Source organism: Hippopotamus amphibius, chromosome 12 (assembly GCF_030028045.1).
Source record: "Hippopotamus amphibius kiboko isolate mHipAmp2 chromosome 12, mHipAmp2.hap2, whole genome shotgun sequence".
NCBI classification, from domain to species: domain Eukaryota; kingdom Metazoa; phylum Chordata; class Mammalia; order Artiodactyla; family Hippopotamidae; genus Hippopotamus; species Hippopotamus amphibius.
The window spans coordinates 16,711,124-16,726,162 of record NC_080197.1 but is presented as its reverse complement, the minus strand read 5'-3'; the positions used below and the strand labels follow the sequence as shown (position 1 = coordinate 16,726,162).

General features: G+C 40.0%; 1 protein-coding gene across 7 annotated transcripts in view; it reads left to right on the top strand.

Annotated features, from left to right (window-relative positions):
* The window catches only part of PKIG (cAMP-dependent protein kinase inhibitor gamma), a 91,537-nt gene that overhangs the window by 6,575 nt on the left and 69,923 nt on the right, over positions 1-15,039 (top strand). For all 7 annotated transcript variants that reach the window (XM_057703851.1, XM_057703847.1, XM_057703846.1 and 4 more), the window contains exon 2: positions 2,646-2,727. The gene's annotated coding sequence lies outside the window, so the exon portion shown is untranslated. The remainder of the gene's footprint in view (positions 1-2,645; positions 2,728-15,039) is intronic.

Genomic DNA, 15,039 nt, shown 5'->3' with positions numbered 1-15,039 from the left:
TTGGGTGACCACCACTTAACCAAAATTACATTACCTCAATGACCTAATCTTATACTCTTCCATTTGAATTGAATACATGGAGAAATGTGAACTCTTCAGGGGTTTTCACATATACTGATATTTTTGATTCTGTTACCTTTGAGGCAGGGTAGATGATTCCAGCCAGCACTGGCATCATTAAAAGGATGCTGGAGTCTCATCATCATGAGTTGGTTGGGAAGGGGAGAGAAGCCAGGACTGGGCGGGTAGAGAAACTGACTCAGCCCCTTGGCTGGCTTTGGGGGCATGGGAGTGGGGTGAGAACAGCTGGACCTCCCATGCCTACAGTGGTAACAAAGGTATTCCTAATATTATTCCTGCCCTGATCAGGATTGGCTAGGACGTGAGTGGGTGGGGTATTTCGTGACACCAGCCACAAGGGCCTAGGAAATGCAGATGTTGGAGTACAGTGTGCAGTTAACATTTCAAAGCTATGGAGAGGGAGTCAGAGACTATAATTGCTCAGAATCAACCAGTAAATGCGGGAGCCAAATTTCAAGGCTTTACCATATCCTGGAAATATTCTGAACAAATGTATGGCATTAAGTTCTTTAATAATAGTACCCACTGTGTACAGTTGTTATAAGGATTGACCATGTAGTTAAAGCACTTAAGATAGTGCCTGTTCATGAGAACCCTTCAGTGAATATTAGCTGCCATTATTTTTCTTCTTTCTTTTTTTTGATAATGAACTTAATTGATGTATATTTTTAACCTCTCCTTATTGAGTAAATGATTAAAGCTGTATTACAAGGATTTTTTAAAGTTGAGATATAATTGACATAATATTGTATTACTTCTGGCACTTACTAACTTGGTAACATTGGACATCAAACTTTCTGAGCTACAGATAAGATGTGAACATCTTAACAGGTGTGAGGTGATATCTCATTGTGGTTTTGATTTGCATTTCCCTAATGATTACTTTTCAGGTAGCTATTGGCCATTTGTATGCCTTCTTTAGAAAAATGTCTATTCAAGTCCTCTGCCAATTTTTTAGTCAGATTGTTTGTTTTTCTTTGAGTTGCATGAGTTCTTTATATATCTTAGAAATTAACCCCTTATCAGATATGTGATTTGCAAGTATTTTCTCCCATTCTGTAGGTGGCCTTTTCATTTTTTTGATGATTTCCATTGCTGTAAGAAGTTTTTCAGTTTGATGTAGTCCCACATGTTTATTTTTGCCTTTGTTACCTTTGCATTTGGTGTCAAATCCAGCCTTTGCCAAGACTGGCATCAAGGAGGTTACCGCCTATGTTTTCTGCTAGGAGTTTTATGGTTTCAGGTCTTATATTCAAGTCTTTAGTCCGGTTTGAGCTGAGTTTTGTATATGCTGTAAGAAGCGGTCAAGTTATATTCTTCTGCATGTGGCTGCCCAGTTTTCCCAACAGTGTTGAAGACATGATCTTTTTTCCATTGTATATTCTTGGCTCCTTTGTCTAAAATTAATTGACCATATATGTGTGGGTTTATTTCTGGGCAGTTCAACTCAGTTCTCTTCCATTGATCTATGTGTCTGTTGTTTCTAAAATATGTTGCACAGTGTTGATTGGTTAAGCCTCCTCCTGCTCAGTTTCATTTTTTAGCTGCTGCCTTTGCTTCCATATGGACTGGTTGCACACCCTCTTATTGAGAAAATGTTTCCTTTGGTTTGAGACAACTAATAGCTGCCAGTATTAGCGAGAGATTAGCACCTAGTTGGAGTGGCTCTGAAAATGGTAGGATTTGAGGGAGATATATAGGCAGACAATACCTTGTGAACAAAGAAAGCAATTTTTTTAAAATTTTTAATTTAATTTTTACTCATATCAAAGTAATTCTATGCTGTAACATTATTTGGGCATCTCAACTGCCTGGAGAATGATGGTTTCATACACAAATGTCATTTAAAAATATAACTTATGAGTGTTCATAAACAATTTAATGTGATAGTGTTTAGCTGTATATGAGGCAGATTTGGATGATTTTTTTAAAAAGTAATTCTCCGTAGCCAGTGTGCTTTTAGGACTAGACTTTGTTTCTGTTGGAACACTTGTACCAAAGCCTAGCATTCTGCTGCTTACTGACTGTATTTTGCTGCCTAAGAAAATAAATACTATATATATTATAAGTTAGTTTATCTGAAACATAATACCTATTTCCTCATGGTTTTTAAGTTAAAATCGGAGGCATTAGATCTTTCCAATTTAGATTCTTTTCTTATGGGTAATCTATTCAAGCTGAAGGCATTATGATTGAAAGTAACCAATACTTAATTAAAATGATATTTCCAGAGAGCCTCCTAAAAATGCCATAGCTTTCCTGTGGCTTCAGAGTCATTATTCTCTTTCAGTCAATATTTGGAAAATTCTAGAACTTGTAGGAATGCAGAGTTGTATAGCAAAAAGAACAATACTTGGATTTTTTAATTTAATTTTTACTTGTATCAAAGTAATTGGATTTCAGGCAGATCGTGGTGACCTTGGGCAGCGTCTTGTAGTCTTGGTTCCCTTATCTATGAAATATCTCATGAGGTCCTTTGAGAGTTAACCGTTATAAAACGAGGCCACTATCAGGGGCTTATTAAATGTGCCTTATCTTCTTTTCTCCCTTCCCCAATTCCACAGGCCTACTTACTGTGTGGCCTCTACCTACTACCGAAAGGAAACTTGAAAAAGAAGAGGTGGTGATCTAATCTTAATTTGCAACGTAAGTTAAACATATGTAATTACATTGCTTTCTTGTGTGCATAGGGTTTAACACTAAGTGGTTCTTGATGATCTCTGCTTGTTGTATGTGGTAGGTGTGGCCATCTTTTCCAAACCAAAAAGTTGAGATTTATGATCTAATGAGTAGAGTATCCTTAGAGGGTCAAGAGAACAGAATATTTTAAAATTGTGCAGCCTCAGGGAAGTTATAGATGTGTTATGTGTCCAAAGGAAGCAGTACAAAGGCATGATTAGGAGGAATTGGAGTCCTTTGGATATAAGTTCAAATCTTGGCCCTTTCTACTTTCTTCTACAAGTTACTTAACCTTTCTTTTTTTTAATGTTTGAAAAATGTTTTATTTGCTTGATAACGTGTAGAAAGGCCCTTATTGTGATTAGCATTTGAATAGGAGGATCATTTTTTTTTAATTTTTTAACTTTTAATTTTTTTATTGAATGAAAGTTTCTATAAATTCTGTAGTGCTTTATAATTTTCAAAAGTTTCGTGAACATGATTTTATATAACCCCATAATAACCCTTTTTACCCCCAACCCCTGTATTGCCCCTGCCCCTTCCCTCTTCCCACTGGTAACCACTAGTTTGTTCTCTGTATTTGTGAGTCTGCTTCCTTTTTTATGTAACCTTTCTTTCTAAGCTTCAGCATTTCCTCACCTGTAAAACGGATGTAATGAGAATTCCTCATCTCTTGTGAGGATTGTATGAAATAAAGGGCTCAGCACAAGATCTGGCAGGTAGTAAGTACTTGACATTATCTGCTAACTGTAGGATTATTATAAGACCTTTGAAACATGTACACTTATTCAGTAATCTTTTTTGCAAAAGCCTGTAGAAGAACAAAAAGTTCTTCTAAATAACTCAGTATTTGTTAACTTATTGTATAATAACTTCCTTATCAGGCCTGCATGGAAAAGCCATAGAAATATTTAAGACCCAGTGCCCAACTTTGCATGCCCCTTGGGAAAATCTCACTTATTTGCCTTTCTCACAATATTTGAATAACACTTAGCACCTAGTCCATTGATTGCTTCTAAGATGATCTCTCTATAATGTGGATATTTTTTGGCTCATATAACTTGTACTTGCCCCAGAGGTAGGACAGACTTCAGTGTTAACGTAATCCACTGTCTCAGGCTGCATGCCCTATGAATCTCTTGGTTATGTCCTCCCTGGGGTGTTGGCTTCATCCTCAGGATGGCAGAAGTTCTGGGCCCTGTGTATGGCACCTACCGAAGGAATAGAAAGAGTCTTACTTCCTCTGTTCTCCTAAGAGTGAGAATTTTTCTCAGAAACACACCTCTCCTCGCCCCCAGTACTAATCCTGCAATGTCACTGGCCTGAATTGGGTCATGTGCCCATTCCTGAACCATTTCGTGTCACCAGGGCAATGCCATGCCTTATTGGCTTCAGCCTGCTTCTTGAACAAGTTATTTACAAGGAAGATGAAATTATCTTTAGGCCAATCAGGAACAGAATTGTGTGTCTGTTAAGAAGGAAGTTTTTCTGTGACTAGAAGGAATGGATACTGAGGAAATTGGTCAGCTAGGATTTGTGTTGGCCGCTGATAACAAGGCTTTGAATAAGACAGTTTATTTATTTATTTCAAAAAATATTAAGTCCAAAATAGGTGATCTGTTCCTGGCGTGGCAGAGCCACAGTGCCACAGTCTAGCTCTTTCTTTCTTCCTACTTCACCATCCTTATGACACAGCTGGCACTCTCCTGGTCACCTTGAGGTCACAAGTGGTCTTCTGGCTCTCTAACCAAACAGTCCTTCCTTGAAGCAGGAAGAAGGAGGAGAAGGGAAGGCAAAGGACACCCTTTCAAGTACCAGAAGTCCCAGTTTACATACAGTTTACATCTCATTATCCATTTATATCTGTGAGGGAGGCTGGTGAATGTCATTTCTTAGCTGGACACGTCGCTGTTCCCAACAATAGAGGGATTCTGTTGCTATGGAAGAGAGGGAAAATGGTTATAGGTCTGGCAACGTGCAGTGCCCACCACGCAAGGCAGGCAACGGTGTTCTCCATTTGGAGGAAACAACAGTTTTGTATGTGTTTACTGTCTTTCTGTTTATGATTTTTTAATCCAGTAATGAGATGTACTTGATATAATGTTTTATAAGTCATATTTTCCATTTAAGCACATCATGAATATCTTTTCATGTCAGTTAATATACAGTAGGAACTTTATTTTTTATTTTTGTAATAAATTTATTTTTTATTGGTTGTATCGGGTGGGCTTTGTCTAGTTGCGGAGAGCAGGGGCTACTCTTTGTTGTGGTGCACAGGCTTCTCATTGTGGTGGCTTCTCTTGCTGCGGAGCACTGGCTCTAGGCGCGCAGACTTCAGTAGTTGTGGCACATGGGCTCATTAGTTGTGGCTCACAGGCTCTAGAGCGCAGGCACAGTAGTCGTGGCGCATGGGGGATATCCCTGGAGCAGGGCTTGAACCTGTGTCCCCTGTATTGGCAGACGGATTCTTAACCACGGTGCCACCAGGAAGCTCCTACAGTAGGAGCTTTTAAACCAATCTCCACTTAATGGATACTGACAGACCCTCTCCATTCTCACTATAAAACTTAGCGTTTAATTTCCATGGCCTTCCAAATGTTCTGGGCTAGTAGACAGTTCTACTGTGCTGTCCGATATAATAGCCACTAGCCACATGTGACGGTTTAAATTTTAGTTAAATAAAGTTAAATTAAAAATCCAGTTTGTCAATCTCAATAGCCACGTGTGACTGGTGATTACTGAATTTGACGGCCCAGGTATAAAAATTTCCATCATTGCAGAAACTTCTGTTGGATGGCACTGCTCTAGAGCACCAGCGCACTGCAGCTCTCACCCATTTGCTTTTAGGGAGTTTTAGTGGTTAGAGTCACCAGTTTGGAACCAGACTGCCTGGGTCTGAATTATCAGTCTGCCATTTACTAGTTGTACTATCTCAAGCAAGTTACTTAACTTCCTCGTGCCTCAATTTCCTTGTTTGTAAAATGACAGTCACAGTAGCACTTAGACTGTTATTCATATTAAAGGACTTAATATACATAGAGTACTTAGGATAGTGCCTGGCACATGCTAAACACATTATAAGTGTTTGCCGTGAAGATGACAGTGAGAATTGACAAGAGTCATCTGGGTTTGCCCCCAAGCCTGTTTATCCCAGTTTTGCTTGTTATTGTAATTACAAAGTAATTGTTAAGTAAACTAACAAAAGATGAGGACAAAAATGAAAAAAAGGCATTGCTTTTGTGAAAAATAAGTTGAATGTGTTTAAAAGACCTGGTAAAGCTGAATGAGGATAAAAAAAAGTTCTTGTCAATTTAGAGGTGAAAAGATTGAGAGAAAAAAATTCATCAAAATGTAGGATTTTTGCCTTTGGACTACTTCATAAGTGGCTTTCCAGTAAAACTGGAAATCATAAACTGGAAATCGTTTCCTGGGTGTGGTCATGCAGGAAATTTAATTGCTAGAACTTATTCTCAAAGAAAAAGCCTTGGTCCCTTATCAAGTATTTGGCAAATGAACTTACATTTTCAATGATTCCTGTCTTTGGCTGTTTTTTGTTTTTAATGGATTCTACCGTTATTAATCCTAAACCCATCAGGGAGAGAGCTTCTATTTTATTTCTTTTTAAATTGTTATGTAGGGATTATTGTGCATTAGTTGAAATGAATGATATCACCAAACTCTGTTGTTGGACGTTTATATTATTTCTCAGTTTTTTGTGTTATAGGTGGTGCTCCGTTGAGCTTTTTTACAGCAAAACCTTCTCCAATCAGTATGTTTTAATCCAAAGACTTGGGAGGAATGCTGGCCCCTTTTTAATAAGAGGCCTGGATTTCAGTCTGGAAATCATTATGATACCATAAAAGAGGGCATGTGGGCATTCCAGTCCTAATTTTGCTTTTGGATTTAGCTCCATTTCTTCTTGTGAGCCACTTGCAGATTTTAGATAACGTTTAGTGTTTAATACACCAAAAACTTTGGACTGTCCTAGAAAAATCAGTGAAATGCAATTCATCCTGATGTGACTTCTTTTTCCAATTCACATAGCACTTTGTTTGAACTTTTCTTTTTATAGCATTTATCACAAATAGTCCTCCTCTGTAATTATTTTTTCATTCCTTTTGTATCCGCTACTAAACTCTTAGCTTGTTGAGGACAGCAGCCCTTTGTTGTACCTTTATATAACCTAACATATGGGCCCTCAGTTTATGTTCATGGAATGAGTGAATGAGTCTGTCCCTTTCTATTAGTACATAGCCATCTTTCTTAATATTTTCTTCGAATTCATTGTTAGTGGATGGTCTTCTAGCCTCTTCAATAGCTCAGATTCCGTGTGAGAGCAAAAAAATGTTAAATGTTTATAAGGTGATTTTCAAACATAAAGGTAGAGAGAATAGTGTAAAGAAACCCCCATCACATTCATCTGGCTTCAACAATGAACATTTTAGAGACAATTTTTGATTTGGGTAGAGAGAACATGAAGACTTTGGGGTGCCCGTTTTGATTTTGTAGGGAAGGAAGCAGGGCCTGTATGATGGGCAACACGGAGAAAGAGGAGGCCGGTGGCCCAAATGCAGACCTGCCTGCCTCCCTCACAGGGTGGTTGTGGGGGTGTCACGAGTTGACCCGTGAACAGTGTCAGGAACAATGCCCAGCACGTGGTGAGTGCAACTCAAGTGCTGCCCCTGCCACCACCATTACTGCCATTGCCATTACTGTCGCTGCTGCATCGCTTGAGGGGGCTGAGTTTGGTGGCCGTGGCACTTACTAACTTGGTAGCCTTGCACATGAAACTTTCTGAGCTGCAGTTTCTTCATCTGAAAAATAAGAATACTGATAACATCCTATCTACCACACAAGGCAGTGGAATCATGCATGTAAATGTGTTCTGGAGTAATGAGCATTAATCACAATTTTCTGGAGTGGTGTTCTGATCTGGAGGGACTGTGCTCTTTGGAGCTTTCTGGGAATCAAGGCCTGTCTCTTTGTATGGACCCTTGTTTGGAGAAGTCCTGATACTAGTGGGCTCCAGAGTCATTTATCGGCCTAGCGAATGAACATTATAGCACAACAGGCTTCATTTCTGTTTGCAAAATGTTTGTTTCTAAAGCTTGAAAACAATTTCACTTTATATAGCTTGTCCATATTTCACTGGAGATGAAATACTTATCAACCAAGTTGATAAAGGGATAAAAATAGTTCTCCTAAGGAATGGCTTGCTGGGGATTAATGTTGGAAAAATTTTGTAGCAGAATCTGTTTCACCATCTTTGAAATATAAACAGTACCTTCATTTGTCTACATTTTTCTCTTATAACACTGCTCAACTCCTAATTAAAAATAGCTTTCCCGAAGTGAGAATTCCTCTAAAAAAAAAAAATCAATTTTTTTCCTTTTAAATGAAGACTAAGTTTTAAACACTCTGCTTTCCCTCAGCACTGCAAAGAATTCTAATCATGCAGAACATTCATCCAAAACACACACACACATCTGTCTGAGATAAGAATTAGTAGATACTGTGGGAAGAGAAATGGAATATCCCTGATGGTTATAATAAATTTCTGCAGTGTTTGTTTGGACAGGACAATCAACTGTCGTGTCTCCTGGGTATGGTAGTTATATTAGTCCAGGTCAGAAAGTCAGTGCCCTAGACTTAAATTCTCAGGGAGATAATGCGTGTTCAAACTACCACTTGCCATTAGGTTTAACTTTTTAAAAGTTTGATTTTTGTTCTTTCAGTTAGTAAAAATTTGGCCTTCTTACTATTTGTAATTTATAGCATCTCGAACGTTTATAAAAGTCTTTATTCAAAGAAACTAACCCCCCATTCTGTATCTCCAAGTAACAAAAACAAATAAATAGAAAATGCAGTTTTATCTCAAAAAGAGCAAGATCTTAATTCCACTATTTGGCCCCAGTGACATCTGATCTCTTAGCTTTATTTCCCATAGATGATTCTATTTAAATGTTTTATTACACAGGCTCTTTACTCAGTTCTTTTTCCCTGGAATTCCAGTATATTTTGGTGATAATTCTTTTCAAAAAGTCCCACACAGATCATCTCTAGTAGTCGTCTTGCCATTGCTGTATTAGAAGATATGCCACTTCTAATTTAAATTTTAATTTAAATCTACTTGAAACTTCTAGATTGAGAGGGTTGACAGTAGAAAGTTAGGATTTTTATAATTGTAGGATACATGTTTATGTCTCTTTGACTGAAAAAGATGTTAGAAAGGGGTCTAAAGTACTGCTTGGTCCTCCTTGTTAATCGCTGAAAAATGAAGTCGGGAACTAATTTTAACTAAATTTTATCCAGTATCTGAGGTGTACTTTAGTACTCTGAAACTTTAAGGTTGAATGTTTTTCTTTCATTTTTGACATGTATTGAGCATCTGCTGTGCTTAGCATAGTGTTGGGTGTCTTACAGATATTAGCTCATTTAATCTTACAGTAGCACTGATGCGTAGATAGGACTGAAGTACCCAGTTGCTTAGGCTGCATACCTTCTTCCTTGATCTTTCACTGTCCTGTCCACACCGGGTCCATTTGGTTACACTGCCATAACAGCAAATCACAACCTGCTCTGGCTGCCAACTGTGAGCTGTCATTTAGCAGCAGCGGCCTGCTGGCTGGTCTCCCTGATTCCCTTCCTGTCCTCACTACAAAAGTGATGGTTGGACACCTAAAACTAATACAATTTTATATGTCAGTTATATCTCAATAAAACTGGGGTGTGGGGAGTGAGTACAGAGGGAAATGAGGGTTGAAGTTCAATGCTCATGATCAAAGGCCTTCCATAGAACCCTGTAGTCATTGCTGTCTGATATAGTAGCCATTAGCCACATGTGGCTGGTGAGCACTTGAAATGTGGCTGGTCTGACCTGAGATGTATTGTACTTAATGGACTTCAGAGACTTAGTGCAAAGATCAGGAATACGTCAGTAATGATTTTTACGTTGATTACATGTTGAAATGATGTTTTGGAAATATTGGGTTAAATAAAACAGATTATTGAAGTTACTGAAAAAGTTTTATGCATGTATACATATTATGTAGGTATGTACACAGTAGCTACATAGTAGCCAGAGGGTTTTTTTTTTAACTTTTCGAGATAATTGTAGATTCATATGCTGTTGTAAGAAATAATATGGGGAGATCCCATGTGTCCTTTACCCACTTTCCCTTAATAATAGATCTCAGCTCAAATGTCACCTCCTTATGGCAGCCTTCCCAGCACTCGAATGCAGCCTACTCTCCCCACTTTTGTTCACCTGTCCTATTACTCTGTTTAATTTTATTCATAGAATTTGCTTCTGTTTGAAATTATCTTATTTTTTAAATTTAATTGCCTTTTGTCCAGTAGAAGGTAAACTAAAGAGAGTGGGAACCTTGTCTGTTCTATTCATTGCTTTACCTTCTGTGCCTAGAATAGGACATGCACGTAGTAGGTACTTGATAAATACTTCCTGGATGAGGAAGTGGAGTTTTAAGTAATTGAGTAGTTTGTCTGTGGTCCCACAGTAGTAACTAGTAGAACTGTGACTTGAAGCCACAGGAACAAAGGACCTAAAATAGAGATGAGTTTGTCCTGTTCAAAGACCATGATGCTGGAGGATAGGCCGTGAGAGGGAGAGTGGTACAGTTTCAGTAGTCAGGGCCCAGGTCACCTTAGGCTTTCCGGACTGAGATGAGTGTGGATCTCATTCGAAGTACAGTGGGAGGTACTGGAGGGTTCTAAGCAAGGGATCGTTATGAACAACATGGTCCAGCGTAGCTCATTGGAATTCTGCTCTGGTACTGGGACCAAAGTCCTGGTCTGCAGTGATGCTTTTTTTCTCCCTTGCTTTGCCACCGTGTGTGGTCTCTTAGAGACCACAGCAGGAATAGGACGCTGGTTCAGAGTATCACCCATTAACCACATTAGTCCTCCCAGTAGAGAATTCAGGCAGAATGATGGGTTTACTGGGAGGGAAAAGAAGATGTAGCTCTTGCTGGGCTTTGGAATATAGTCAGGGGGAGGTACCAAGTGACACCCAGTCAGTACTTTGGTGTGTCCTGCTCTCTGATTGTGCAGACATGCATCTTGCAAGTTTTGGAGACCACCCTGTGCTTTATGTGAGCACGGAAGATATTGTCAAGTGAAGTGTTCCGTATAGGATAAAGCCTTTGGATAATGTTTATATCTGAGGCTGCGTTAAAAACAAGGGCAGGTTCTTCAGAGAGCAAATGCAGCAGCCTGGATGGAAGAAGGATTTCACTGTGTATCCACTGAAAGGGGCTGTGAGAAGACTAAGAAAATGTATAGCAAAGAAAGGTATAGCCCTGTTCTCAAGGAATTTAAAGTATGTAGAGAGAGATCTACAAATCGGAAGGTAGTTGACACTTCAAGGCAGTCTTAGGCTAAGTGTCTGGGAGAAGGACCCCAGAGGAGGATAGCCAAGTGATGGCTGAGCCTGGGAAAGCTCACAAAGGAGCTTTTCTACTGTATGCCTCCAGATATTTACCTTTCAAGTTTTATTCTCCATGTCTGTTCACAGCTGTTCAGACCTGACAGCCTGAAGGACCACAGTCCTGAAGGATGAGTAAGAATTAGGAGAGAGGAAGAAGGAAAGGTGTTCAGGTGGGATAGCGAGAGAATAAGGTCAAGAGATGTCAGAAGAAAATACACTGGAGTGTCAGAGGCTAAGTAGGATCTGTCTGGCTGAAACACATACAAGAAGGGGGAGAGAGAAGGAAGGAAGGAAAGAGTGTGAAAATCACTCCTGGTCAAGAATTCCCAACCTTTCTGCTTGTACAGATCATCAGGATGGAGCAGTCAGCAGGTGTGTGGGTGGGTGAATGTTCACTGCAGCAATAGCTGTAACTTCAAGTAGGGCCTGCTCTGTACCAGACTCTGGTCTAAGCAGCTTCCATTAACTTATTTAATCCTTTTTAACACCTCTGTGAGATAGGTACTATTATTATTCTCTGTTACAGATGGGGAAACTGAGGCACAAGAGGGAAAGCTCCAGAATCTGTGCTCTTTGCCCCTGTTATGACCTCCCACTTAATGGGGGGCTAGATGGATCTTCCCCTAGTTTTTTTTTTCTCGAAGAACTTTTATTGAGATACAATTGACACATGATAAACTGCACACTCCCCCAGTTTTTTAGTATGAAAGGTTTCTGGAGTGCATTGAACATCTGTATCAAATACCTAGGTCAAACAGCATTAACATTTTGCTGCATATGCTTTATCTACATGTGTGTTTTTCAGTTTTTGCTGAACTATTTAAAAATATGGTACAGACATGGTAATTCACCCCTGAATACAAAGCAGAGCATCGTCCTCCTTTCACATGGTATTTACATCCTTCCTCCTTGCCTCCATGTAAAAGTACCTTGTTCCGTGTGAAAAGGAGTTACTTCCAGGCTCAGATAATTATAAACAGTCTTTCCACTTACATGAATATCTTGGTATATGAAAAGTAGGCAGGGTAAGGGCGATTTGTGTCCCTCTAAGACTGCCTGACACTTTGCTGGACTCTTAACATCCTGGTCCTCACCTTTTAAAATACCCATTTGTAAAGGCTGGGACATGAATGTGTAAATAAAAATTGTGCCCCCCCCCACCCCCGCCAAAAAAAAACCCATTTGAGGGAGGAGGCAGTCAAACATTGTGACAACCAAAAATGCCCTCCCCTCCTCCCCCACTTCCAGAAGGCCCTGCAGTGACTGTGCCTGTTGAGAGTCATTGGCCTAACTAGCCCCCTTAGGAAAGAGCTGTAGGTTAAATGAAAAGAAAATGTGCACTCACGGAACCGGTACTGTAACAATTTAGTGTTGAGGGCATGGAGGTGGTATCTGTAGTCTCCTTTTGTCATACAAGCACGTGCGTTCTAGTTTTGTATACATATATTCATTTATTCAGTTCTACCCCCACTACCATCACCACAGCTTTGCTCCAGAAAGGCCGTATGATAATTCTTGATTTATTTAACCATTAAATATATCTTCTCATGTATTGATCTGAATCAGCTAGGAAGTATTTGTAATTCTTGTGCTTTTCCATAGAAAGGGACTTGAAGCAGACCCAGGGCCCCCTCAATTTGCTTTATTTCTCCCTGTTTTGCTGGAGGTGCTAGAGGATACATCCCAACGTTGCTGCTGCCTGTACTCCTCTGATCTCTTTACTTTCCACTGTTGCCTGTCAAAGTCCGTTTGTCAGGCTTATCTCAAACGCCATGTCGCTTGTGGATCTTCCTCGGAGCCCTGCATCAAGATATGGTGTAAACCCCCGTAACACATTCTTTCTCGTGACACTGGCCACAGACTGCCTCGCATTACATGTGATTGTCTTTCCCTTATCTCCCACATGTGTTTCAGTCATCATTCCCCGGGTAACTCCTATGTGATAGGCCTTGTTCAAGATTCTGGAAATAGAGATGAATCTCTCCTAGATAGTCCCATTTTCTTCTTACTTTGCTTTCCTGATAATTGGAGCAACCTCTTGTTTCCTTGTACCTGGTACAATGCCTTGCATACGGTGATTCATATATATTTCTGAATTGGGTCTGGGATCCAGGAAAACAGGCACTTCCAAATGAGGTAGGAGTGAAATCATAGCACTGCCACTATGCAACCCTGGCTAAATCACTTAACCTCTGTAAGCTCCAGGTTCCTTATCTAGAAAACAGTGATAATAATACCCATCTTACAGAATTGTTGTAAGTTTAAAGATGAATTTTATGAAGTGCCAGGCACTGTTTTCAGCATATAGAAAGTACTCATTCAGTGGCAGTTATTATAAGGGAAGCTCATTCCTTCTTTAGGTCATTTGAGTGAGAGGTAGGAGTATTTAGGATCTTAATTGTTTTAAAGAAAACACTTACTTTGTCTTGGGGCCTCTCCAAGAAGAAACAGGCCCTGGGGAAGGTCTGGCCCATCACTGATTAACTGTTCCTTTTTTAGAGTCAATGATCTGAGTCTCTGTTTTCGAACTACTTATATAATATATACCACCTGTTATTTGTGTATTTTTAGCAGTGGGAGCCGGGTAATCCTAATCCTGTCTGTAAAAGAGCAAACTGTTTACCAGAAGCCGAATTTTTTTCTTAACACTGACTCACACTGACTCATCCTTCTCATTTTCCTTCCCACCCCTCATAACAACCTTGCAAGGGAGAGAATTTTTAGGGAGTTTAGTCGGCTTACTTTTTTTTACTTCCCAAAGTTGAAAGCTTGAAGGTGTCACATTAATACCATCCCAGGAAAGGCTAGTCTGTGCTGCCCTGGAGTGGTCAGAATGACCAGTGCCATGTAGCCAAACGTCTTGAGTAAAACCCTGTCTAGACAGACCAATTCTGTTGGCTGAGAGATTGGACAGGTATCTTAAAGGTACACATTAATCGACTGAACACATGTTGTCAACTTCAATTCTGTTGAACCTGGAAAACGTCTTCTTCTGAGATAGGAAACCTGAGCAGAATTAGAGCCAGAGCTAAGATGCCTTAACAGTCAGATTTGAGATGACAGACCCAGAATTCAGGCAGCACATTAGTCAGTAAGATGGGGAAGAAAGGTTCTAGATCAGAATGACTAATATCCTTATCCCTTCATTTGACATTCATTACGTGAATATCGACTGATCACCTGTGATGTGCCAGGTGCTAGGGCTAAAACAGTGAATAATGAAAACACAGTGCCTGTTGTCATGGACCTTTCTTTCTGAGGTGTGTTTGTAGTAAATACTGTGGTGGTGGAGGTAGAGGATGCTAAGGGAGCCGAAAAGTGCCTTGGCCTGCACATGTGAGCACGTGCTAGTATATGAGGATGAAGGGAGGGAGGAAGACTTCTTGGGGGAGAAGGCACCCAAGCTGAGACTGGCTGGATGAGTAGGACTTAACTGAAAGAAAAGTAATAGGTTAGGGCAGGATGGCTGCAGATTCCAGACAGACACAGCCATGTTTGTGGAGGCCTTGAGGTGGGAAAGAGTTTGTTCATGGAGCAACTAAAATAAGTTCCAGTGTGACCAAGGGACAGTTGAATGAGGGAGAAGTTTGACACAAGCTGAATTTGGATAAGCTGGCAGGGCCAGATCATGCAGAGTTAAATACACACAGTGAAATGTGCATGACAAGTACATACACCACTGTAACCAACACTCCATTTTGAGTAAGGACTTTTGAAGCTAAAAGCAATGGAAGGGGATAGGTTTTGAGCAGGGCCCAGACTTGGTGCTAACTTCTTGCTAGCTTAGAACACCCTGAGGGTGGGGAGGGGCACCAGCAGGACAGGACTGGAAT